Here is an 11720-nt window from a genome sequence, read left to right as displayed (position 1 = left end):
GGTCTCATGGTGTTGCCCAGGCTGGAATGCCATGGTATGATCACGGCTCACTGCAGCCTCAATCTCCCAGGCTCAGGTTATCCTCCCACCTCAGCCTCCCAAGTAGTTGGAACTACAGGTGCATGCCACCACGCCCAGCTAATTTTTGTATTTATTATAGAGATGAGGTTTCGCTATGTTGCCTAGGCTGGTCTTGAACTCATGGGCTCAAGCCATCCACCCAACTCGGTCTCCCTAAGTGTCGGGATTACAGGCATGAGCCACTGTGCCCAGCCTAAAGTTCTTTTAAATAGGTATTTAAGATTCTGTCTGTAGCAAGCCCCCTGTCATCTGCCTCAGAAAAAGAAATGAAAGATGTCTTTTGAATGGAAGAAGATGCTGTGGGACTTAGAAGCAGGGTGTGGAAAACAGACATTTTTGGTCTGCTAGGCTTAAGCTTCTTGAGGACCTGAAGAGTGTCTCATTGATCGCTGGTGAAATGAGTGACTCAGAAGCACCGCCGGCCCTTGAGACCGCAGGTGCAGAGGGAAAATCTCTCTGGGATCCCAGCAACGCCACTGGCAGATCTGTGCTGGTCAATTTCGTGTTTGCAAATGAACACAGACCCAGGCTTTCAGGAAACAGAGATAAATAACAAATGCATTATTTTCGAGAGGCTGGTAATTATAAAGCTCGAGGGAATAAAGAGCCCACCAGCTGGAATGACACTGTAGAACTGATGCCCTCCCTCCACTGGGGTGTGTCAACAGATATTCTTAGTGACATTAATGATTTTAACACACTGACATTAAAGGAAAAAGAATCTATTGAAGGGGTGGGTTGCCCCTCCACACCTTTGGGTGTTTCTTGTTAGGTGGAACAAGAGACTTGGAAAAGAAAAAGACACAGAGACAAAATATAGAGAAAGAAATAAGGGGGCCCGGGGACCAGCATTCAGCATACCGAGGATCCTGCCAGTCTCTGAGTTCCCTTAGTATTTATTGATCATTCTTGGGTGTTTCTTGGAGAGGGGGATGTGGTATGGTCATAGGATAATAGTGGAGAGAAGGTCAGCAGATAAACACGTGAACAAAGGTCTCTGCATCATAGACAAGGTAAAGAATTAAGTGCTGTGCTTTAGATATGTATACACATAAACATCTCAATGCCTTAAAGAGCAGTATTGCTGCCCTCATGTCCCACCTCCAGCCCTAAGGCGGTTTTCCCCTATCTCAGTAGATGGAACATACAATCGGGTTTTATACCGAGACATTCCATTGCCCAGGGAGGGGCAGGAGACAGATGCCTTCCTCTTGTCTCAACTGCAAAGAGGCATTCCTTCCTCTTATACTAATCCTCCTCAGCACAGACCCTTTACGGGTGTGGGGCTGGGGGACGGTCAGGTCTTTCCCTTCCCACGAGGCCATATTTCAGACTATCACATGGGGAGAAACCTTGGACAATACCTGGCTTTCCTAGGCAGAGGTCCTTGCAGCCTTCCGCAGTGTTTGTGTCCCTGGGTACTTGAGGTTAGGGAGTGGTGATGACTCTTAAGGAGCATGCTGCCTTCAAGCATCTGTTTAACAAAGCACATCTTGCACAGCCCTTAATCCATTTAACCCTGAGTTGACACAGCACATGTTTCAGAGAGCACGGGGTTGGGGGTAAGGTTATAGATTAACAGCATCTCAAGGCAGAAGAATTTTTCTTAGTACAGAACAAAATGGAGTCTCCTATGTCTACTTTTTTCTATACAGACACAGTAACAATCTGATCTCTCTTTCTTTTCCCCACAATCTATGAGACCAGAGTGATACTGAGAAGAAATGAAATGGAGATGGGGAAGAAGGAAGCCACTCCTCTCTACAGGATGCCAAATCAATGCAGGAGGAGATTTTGAGAACTACTGGACAACGGCCACAGGGGAACAGGGGATTCATTCCATCTCAAAGCCTCATCCTACACATTACCTTTATTAGCTATAAAAGGGAAAAGGGATTTGCAATGGAGAGGTATGGCAGACTCCAGCCTCATGAAGTGATGCAACTTAGCATTGTCACCCAGGAGACAAACCCACACTATGAGTCCGATTCAGTGCACCAAGAAGGACAAACATCACTTACTGTGCTGTAACATAACGCAGTATATTATACACTAACATATGTAGTATATTACATTACATAATAACATAGTACAGGCTTCTAGGACACAGTTTATAGAAGTGCAGATAATACTTGAGGCAGTTTCCCAAACTTGCAAATAAAAACTCTCCACAGGGCTTGTGACTAGCACATTCCCAAAGCCCCAAACCCAGAATTCCACCCGCTTAGTGAGCACCTCCAGAGCATTTTTTTTTTTTTTTTTGAGACGGAGTTTTGCTCTTGTTGCCCAGGCTGGAGTGCAATGGCACAATCTCGGCTCACTGCAACCTCCACCTCCCAGGTTCAAACGATTCTCGTGCCTCAGCCTCCTGAGCAGCTGGGATTACAGGCACCCACCTAATTTTTGTATTTTTAGTAGAGATGGAGTTTCACCATGTTGGCCCGGCTGGTCTTGAACTCCCAACCTCAGGTGATCCACCTGCCTTGGCTTCCCAAAGTGCTAGGATTACAGGCATGAGCCACCGCGCTCTGCCATCTCCAGGGCATATTTTTTACTGTGCAATGTGGGAATCTCTGCCACAGGGTGGGCTGCCTTTCTAACCCAGTGGCCCAGTTCTAGCAGGACTTCCCCAGTATGTGGATGGGGGCACAGGGGCTCTCGGGGGGGCTTCAAGGCATCTGTGAGCTAGGCCTAACCACCGCTACTGAATGACTGCAAGATGAGTTCCAGAGCTGGGATGGTACCCTGCCCCAGCCCTCCCCTGACAGGAGTTAGTAAGGGACAGGTGAGCATGCTAAAGAGACAGCAAGCTGGTCACACCCTAGGGCCACCACCCTTCTGTCTTCCAAGTCAGAAACATGTCCTGACTTTGGGGGAAAGGGTATATGTTAAACGGGCCCACCTTGGGAGCTGTAGTGGTCACTGTGGAGCTGAGCACTGGACTGCACTCCCCGCTGCCCCAGAGTGACCAGGCGGGTGGTTTCATCCAAAAGGCAGGGCTCAGAAGGCCAGGCTGAGCCACCGATATGCATGTCTGCACCCCACCACTTCCTGCTCAGTCTGTATCAGGGCCGGGATGAAATCGGCACTTAGACGCTCAGCGGTCCTCCCACCCGTCTGGCCAACACAAACCTGCCAGCATAGCACTGAGTGGAAGGTTCCAGTGCACCCACAGGCCTGGCTGTTAAAATGTCCGGCCACTCCAGAGGACAGGTTAAGGTCACACTGAGAAAGCCTGGCTCTCTCCAGCTGGCCTGAATTAACATGAAAAGGAAGAGCACAGCACCTGTGGAAATGGCGCTGGAAAACAAGTGTCCCTAGGAACTGCCTCTGCGCCACCCAAGTGCACTGGCCTGCGTCCTCAGACAACCCAGGAGGAGTCCTCCATCTGGCCACTTCCCACCCGTTAGGCCCCGAGGGGACAGCAGGTCAGTGAGACCCGGACCCCACCAGCAAATGACCCTTCCTTCATTCATCAGACACTGGCTCCATCTGCACTGCACCTACTGCCAGCCAGGCACTGAGCTTCACATCCGCACAAAACACAAAGACCTCTGATACGGTTCGGGTCTGTGTTCCCACCTAAACCTCATGGTGAATTGTAATCATGTTGAGTTGTTTTGGAGGTGGGGTCTGGTGAGAGGTGACTCGATGATGGGGTGGATTTCTCATGAATGGTTTAGCACAATCTCCTTGACGCTGTTCTCAAGATAGTGAGTTTTCACGAAATCTGGTTGTTTAAAAGTGTGCACCTCACCCCTTGCTTCTGCTCTGGCCATGTGATCTGCCTGCCTCCCCCTTCGCCTTCCACCATGATTGTAAGATTCCTGAGGCCTCCCCAGAGGCTGAGCAGATACCAATACTACGCTTCCTATACAGCCTGCAGAACTATGAGCCAATTAAACCTCTTTTCTTTATAAATTACCCAGTCTCAAGTATTTAGAGCAATGCAAAAATGGACTAATACAACCTCACGGTTCTGGAGGCTGAAAAGTCTAAGGATGGAGTGTCCTTCTCAGTGCGCAGTCAAGATGCCGGCAGGTTTGGGGCCTGGTGAGGCTCTTCGCTTTTTCCATGGTGTCTTTTGCGCGGTGTGTCCTCCGGAGGGGAGGAAGGCTGCATGCTCACATGGCAGAAGGTGAAAAGCCAAGAGGGAACCCACTCCCAAAGCCCTCTCAGTAAGGCATTAAACCCACCATAAGGGTGCAGCCCTCATGGCTTAATCGCCTCTTAAAGGCCCCACCTCCCAATACCATTACACCAGCAATTGAAATTCAACAAGAGTTCTAGAGGGGAAGGCATTCAAACCCTTGCCCCTTCTCTGAACCCGTGGGACTTGCCCAGACTGCCAGACTGCCTGGGCTCTGACTCCTTCCTCAGCCTGTGTCTCCATGGCCCACAGTTGCATCAAAGTATGCTGCTCTCCGTCTCCAGACTCCCAGCCTGGCATTTCCAATATTCTCCCCTTTCACAGCCCCTCAAATCCAAATCCTACAGCAAATGCCGGAGATTCTATTTCAGTCCTCTCTTGTCAGGACTGACAGTGTCAGCTGGAGCCCCTGTCCTTTGGGACACCTGTGAAATGGTACTGAACACCTCAAGTTAGACCCCCTCAATATCAGTTTGGGAGTGTCCCTGATGTCACCCGCTGACCCTAATGTGCTTCTCAGAGCCTTCAGTTTCCACATCAACACAACTCCTTATAGAATCCCTTTGAAAAACTGGCAGTGTTCACTAAACAAATGACCCAGCAATTCTACTCCAAAGAAAACACCCAACAGAAATGAATACTTATGCTCACCCCAAGGCAAGTACAAGAATGTTCAGAACAGCCCTATTCAGAACAGTCCCAAACTGGAAACGATGCAAACGTCTGTCATCACTGGAATGGATAAATACACTGTGGCATATTCACAGCAACACAAGGATGAGTCACCTACGACTTCGCTCTCCCACATGGATGAGTAATGCTGTGTGAGGGACCAGCCCAAAAGAGCACATCCTGTTCCCCGAAGCCCTGAGGTGTCAGACCTCTACCCTGTTAGGAAGGACAGTGGCTGAACCTCCCGCTGCATGCAACTGGAGGGGCTGTGAGGAGTGGGGTCTGGAGAAGCTCTTCATTGCAGTCTGGTGTATACAAGTGTGACAGTGCACTATGGGCACACTTAGCAACCACCACCTGTGGGCAGCATCTGTGGGTGTGGCAGACCACCCTGGACCTGGGCCATGGGCCTGCGGGGTCCCACATCCCACGGTCATGGGCCTTGCACCATCTTCCTCCCTACCTTATCCAACGCCTCCTGTCCCTCCCCACACCCAACAGGGCTCTAGGTCCTTCATTAAGGCCAGTGGTACCAGCGACACCCGGGCCTTCTCCACAAGCTACAAGGAATCTGCCCAGCAGCCAGTCTTCCCAGGAGGAGGCCGGGGGCCACCGGCTCAGGACTTGCCTTGCATTTTTTTTTTTTTTTTTTTTTTTTTTTTGGCGTGATCTAGGCTCATTGCGACCTCCACCTCCCTGGTTCAAGCGGTTCTCCTGCCTCAGCTTCCTAAGTAGCTGGAATTACAGGCGCCCACCACCGCGCCCAGCTAATTTTTTGTATTTTTAGTAGAGACGGGGTTTCATCATGTTGGCCAGGCAGGTCTCAAACTCCTGACCTCAGGTGATCCACCCACCTCGGCCTCCCAAAGTGCAGGGATTACAGGCATGAGCCACCGTGCCCAGCCATTGTGTTTTGTTCCTTGTGGGGATGCACATCCCTCTTCCAACCTGTGGCTACTGCTCTTGGGGTCCTGTTGCTAGGGGCCCTGCAGTAGACTCCACACAGGTCCTCCTGCCTCCTGGGCCCTCCTCAGACCCTCCACAGCCACAGGCTGCAGACTCCACTCCCCAGATGGAGGTCTGAGCCCAGCATCCTTCCTGCAAACCACTACCTCACAAGAAAGACAAGAATCCTACACCCCCAACCCAGACCCCTTCCTGGCAGGTCCTCAGGCTGGGCATTGGCAGGGCAAAGACAGACTTGAGGAGGTGGCCAGGGTGAAGGTGAACACTGGGCCAAAACCAGTGGGCATCCTGATGTGTGGATTCCAAAGGGACCAGGCGAGCAGGGAGCAGTACTGAGGTCAGCGAGGCCGGAGGGAGACAGAGGAAGCCCATAATCAGGGAGCTTGGGAGCTGCCTGCTGGGCAGGGAGGGGCTGTGGACACCAATCGGGCACTCTCAAGCCCTTCCCAGCCTGGCTCTCGCCCTCCTCTGGCCCATTGGTGTTTCCCTAGGGAGTGGTGTGGGTCCCTACCTGGACTCATCCTGAGGAAGCTGCCTCCTGGAGCAGGCAGGATGCTGGAGCTCCGTGTGGCCGGCCTGGTTCTCTGCGAAGCCGCTCCTGAGAGCCTGCCTAGTGCAGAAGTGCCCCGAGCTGGCTGCTCTGCCTGCCTAAAATAGGGCACTGAGCACAGGAGCCTCTGGATCTGGTCCCCCGCCTGTTTTTGTACGGCTCTCAAGCTGGGAATACCTTTTACATTTTTAAATGATTGAAAAAAAATCAAAGTAATCGCGGTGTTAAAATGATATGAAATTTGAATTTCAGTGTCCATAAATCAAGTTGGGACACAGCTTCTCTCATTCATTTACAGTTGTCTAAGTTTCTGTCACCCTTCGACAGCAGAGGTGAGCAGCCAAAACAGAGCCTGCATGGCCTGCAAAGCCTGAGATATTTACCAGCTGCTCTTTACAGAAAGAGTTGGCCGTTCACTACCCTGGAGTGTGGACCTCTGGGCGAGGAACCCGTGTCCGTAGCGCTGCCTCGCACGTCCAGGCTCACAGGTGAGTCCTCAGGAAGGAGTCCCGTTGGTTCTCTATGCAGCATGCCAGGCAACAGGGTGCTTGGGAGGGGGGGCAGGCCGGCCTGGGCAGGAGGATTCTTGGAGGCTCCTTTAAAATTCACTGCCTCACTCAGGGTGATGCACATTAAAACTCAACGGAGCCAGGTGTGGTGGCATGCACCTGTAGTTCCAGCTACTCCGAAGCTGAGGTGGGAGAATCACTTGAGCTCAGGAGTTTGAGTCCAGCCTGGGCAACTTAGTGAGACCCTATCTGTTCAAAAAATGACAACAGCATAATAGGACAGCAGTACTCCCCCCAGAACAGTTAATGTTAAAATTACGGACAGTACCAAGTGCTAGCATGGATGTGGAGCAACTGGAATTCTCACACACTGCTAATGGGAGAGTAAAATGTTACAGCCGTGTTGGTAGGTTTTTTTTTTTTTTTTTTTGAGACAGAGTTTTGCTCTGTCGCCTAGGCTGGAGTGCAGTGGCACCATCTCAGCTCACTGCAAGCTCCGCCTCCCGGGTTCACGCCATTCTCCTGCCTCAGCCTTCCGAGCAGCTGGAACTACAGGCGCCCACCACCATGCCCAGCTAATTTTGTATTTTTAGTAGAGACGGGGTTTCACTGTGTTAGCCAGGATGGTCTCGATATGCTGACCTCATGATCTGCCCACCTCAGCCTCCCAAAGTGCTGGGATTACAGGTGTGAGCCACTGTGCCCGGCCATTGGTAGGTTCTTATAACCGGTTATAACTGGTTGGTAGGTTCTTATAAAGTTAAACATTCACATGCCATATGACCCAGCCATTCTGCCTTTAGATATTCATCCAAAAGAAATAAAAACGTATGCTTATAAAAGACTTGCACAAGAATGGTCACAGAAGCCTTATTCATTAAAGCTCCAAAGAGGAAACAGCCCAGGGGACTATCAACAGGCAAATGAAGAAACAAAGTGTGGTATGTTGAAATAATTGATTACTATTCAACAATGAAAAGGAATGAGCTGCACGCATCCACCTGCATGAATCTCACAAACGTCGTGCTTAGCTGAAGACCAGACACACAAGAGCAGACACTGGATGATGCCATTTACATAATGTTCCAGAACGGGTGACAGTAATACATCATGATGGACATCAGACAGGGGCTGCCAGAGTCCAGGGGCAGGGTACTCTCAGAGTTTTCTGGGGTAATAGCAATGTTCTCTATTTTGATGGGGGTGTGAGCCACATGAGTGCATGCATTTGCCGAAATGATTTGAACTGTACATCTAAGATCAGTGTGTCCTGTTATGTGGGGAAAAGAAAGAGAGATCAGATTGTTACTGTGTCTGTGTAGAAAGAAGTAGACATAGGAGACTCCATTTTGTTCTGTACTAAGAAAAATTCTTCTGCCTTGAGATGCTGTTAATCTGTAACCTTACCCCCAACCCTGTGCTCCCTGAAACATGTGCTGTGTCAACTCAGGGTTAAATGGATTAAGGGCTGTGCAAGATGTGCTTTGTTAAACAGATGCTTGAAGGCAGCATGCTCCTTAAGAGTCATCACCACTCCCTAATCTCAAGTACCCAGGGACACAAAACACTGCGGAAGGCCGGAAGGCCGCAGGGACCTCTGCCTAGGAAAACCAGGTATTGTCCAAGGTTTCTCCCCATATTATAGCCTGAGATATGGCCTCATGGGAAGGAAAGACCTGACCGTCCCCCAGCCCGACACCCGTAAAGGTTCTGTGCTGAGGATTAGTAAAAGAGGAAGGAACGCCTCTTTGCAGCTGAGAGAAGAGGAAGGCATCTGTCTCCTGCTCGTCCCTGGGCAATGGAATGTCTCCGTGTAAAACCCGATTGCATATTCCATCTACTGAGATAGCGGGAAAACCGCCTTAGGGCTGGAGGTGGGACATGAGGGCAGCAATACTGCTCTTTAAGGCATTGAGATGTTTATGTGTATACATATCTAAAGCACAGCATTTAATTCTTTACCTTGTTTATGATGCAGAGACCTTTGTTCACGTGCTTACCTGCTGACCTTCTCTCTACTATTATCCTATGACCCTGCCACATCCCCCTCTCTGAGAAACACCCAATAATGATCAATAAATACTAAGGGAACTCAGAGGCTGGCAGGATCCTCTGTATGCTCAACGCTGGTCCCCTGGGACCCCTTTTTTCTTTCTCTATACTTTGTCTCTGTGTCTTTCTTTTCCAAGTCTCTTGTTCCACCTAACGAGAAACACCCACAAGTGTGGAGGGGCAACCCACCCCTTCACTATTATATGAAAATGATACCTCAATAATAAAATATTCTTAGAAAAACATTCACTAGGTCAAGCTAAAACCCAGAGAGCTAGTGACTCATGACCCCATCAGGCAGGGGATATGGCCACTCTGGGCCTCGCAGCAGCAGGAGGAATTCCAGCGGAGGCTTTGTGCCCAGTGTGATTTGTCCAAGGGGAAGTAAAGGAAGGCTCCTGGCCAAAGCCTGTTTGCTCTGCCCAACCATTTCACCTCGGCTGTTTGGCTTGGGTGGAGTCCAGGCCAGGCGCACCCACTGAGAAAACAGAAGAGGATCGCTGGCTGCACTAGGAAATGCCAGGGTGGGGGTGTGGAGGAGGACCAATATCCCCAGTGTGGGGATTTCAATTCCTCTCCTTTTTACAGGCAACCTCCCGTCACTCAACAGGTGGCTGAGGGACCCCCGCACCAGGGCAGCACCTGCTGGACTTGGGTTCACCAGCGAAAGAGCAGGTCTGATGCTCCTCTCAGGGTCTAAGGTGAGACAAGGACAAGACTGAAAAAAGTCTAAGGTTTGAAAAGACAAGAGAAGGTCATCTGCTCTCAGACTAGAATGAGCTTTATCTCAGGGGAACTTTCTGGAGGAAACCTATTGTTTTCAGACTGTTGCCTTCTAGAGTTCGAGTCTTCATTTTTCAAACTGCTTTACTGAGATAATAATTTTTAGACCAGAAAGCTGCCTGTTTAAGTGCACAAGTCCATGGTTTACAGTATATTTACGGAGTTGTGTGAGCATCACCATAATCTAAGTGTTAAACCTTTTCATCACCCCCCACCCCAAAAGCCCTGTGCACCAGTCAGTCAGTTACTCTTCCTTCTCCCCACCCCAGCTCCTGGTAACCACCAATCTGTCTCTGTGGACGGGCCATTTCACATAAATGGAATCATACACTAGGAGTCCTTTGTGTCTAGCTTTTTTCACTTTAGCATAATGTTTCCAAGGCTCGCCATGTCGCAGCATGGGTCAGAAACTCAATTCTTTTTTTTTTGAGTCTCGCTCTGTCGCCCAGGCTGAAGTGTGGTGGCGCAATCTCAGCTCACCACAACCTCCGCCTACTGGGTTCAAGCGATTCTCCTGCCTCAGCCTCCCAAGTAGCTGGGACTACAGGTGTGTGCCACCACGCCCAGCTAATTTTTTTTTTTTTTTTTTTATGACGGAGTCTCACCCTGTTGTCCAGGCTGGAGTGCAATGGCGCAATCTCAGTTCACTGCAACGTCCGCATCCCGGGTTCAAGCGATTCTTCTGTCTTAGTTTCCAGAGTAGCTAGGATTACAGGTGCTCACCACCATACCCAGCTAATTTTATTTTTGTATTTTTAGTAGAAACGTGGTTTCACCATGTTGGCCAGGCTGGTCTTGAACTCCTGACCTTGTGATCCACCCGCCTCAGCCTCCCAAAGTGCTGGGATTACAGGCGTGAGCCATGGCACCCGGCTAGAAATTCATTTCTTTTTAAGGCTGAATACTATGCCAATGTCTGGAGAGTCAGTAAAAAAAGTCCTTTGAAATCTCTTAATTTATAGAAAGCTGAAAACCCTGGTTTATATTATACAGGAACTCTTACACACTGCTAATGGGAGTGTAAAATGTTACAGCCGTGTTGGAAAATGGTTTGGTAGGTTCTTTTTTTTTTTTTTTTTTTGAGACGGAGTCTCACTCTGTTGCCAGGCTGGAGTAGGTGGCACAATCTTGGCTCACTGCAACCTCCGCCTCCCAGGTTCAAGCGATTCTCCTGCCTCAGCCTCCTGAGTAGCTGGGACTACAGGCACACGTCACCACACCCAGCTAATTTTTGTATTTTTAGTAGAGACAGGGTTTCACCATGTTGGCCAGGATGGTCTTGATCTCTTTACCTTGTTTTCATGCACGTCTGTGTGAAGAGACCATCAAACAGGCTTTGTGTGAGCAACATGGCTGTTTATTTCACCTGGGTGCTGGCGGGCTGAGTCTGAAAAGAGAGTCAGCAAAGGGTGGTGGATTATCTTAGTTCTTATAGGTTTTGGGATAGGCGGTGAAGTTAAGAGCAATGTTTTGCGGGCAGGGGTGGATCTCACAAAGTACATTCTCAAGGGTGGGGAGAATTACAAAGAACCTTCTTAAGGGTGGGGGAAATTATAAAGAAACTTCTTAAGGGTGGTGGAGATTACAAAGTACATTGATCAGTGAGGGTGGGGCAGAAACAAATCACAATGGTGGAATGTCATCAGTTAAGGTTATTTTTACTTCTTTTGTGGATCTTCAGTTACTTCAGGCCATCTGGATGTATACGTGCAAGTCACAGGGGATGCGATGGCTTGGCTTGGGCTCAGAGGCCTGACACTCGTGATCTGCTTGCCTCGGCCTCCCAAAGTGCTGGGATTACAGGCGTGAGCCACCGCGCCGAGCCCAGTAGGTTCTTATAAAGTTAAACATTCACATGCCATATGACCCAGCCATTCTGCCTTTAGATATTCATCCAAATGAAATAAAAACCTATGCCTATAAAAAGACTTGCACAAGAATGTTCACAGAAGCCTTA

Source organism: Pongo pygmaeus, chromosome 21, assembly GCF_028885625.2.
Source record: "Pongo pygmaeus isolate AG05252 chromosome 21, NHGRI_mPonPyg2-v2.0_pri, whole genome shotgun sequence".
NCBI lineage: Eukaryota > Metazoa > Chordata > Mammalia > Primates > Hominidae > Pongo > Pongo pygmaeus.
The sequence above is the reverse complement of the archived record's forward strand: the minus strand, read 5'-3'. Positions refer to the sequence as shown.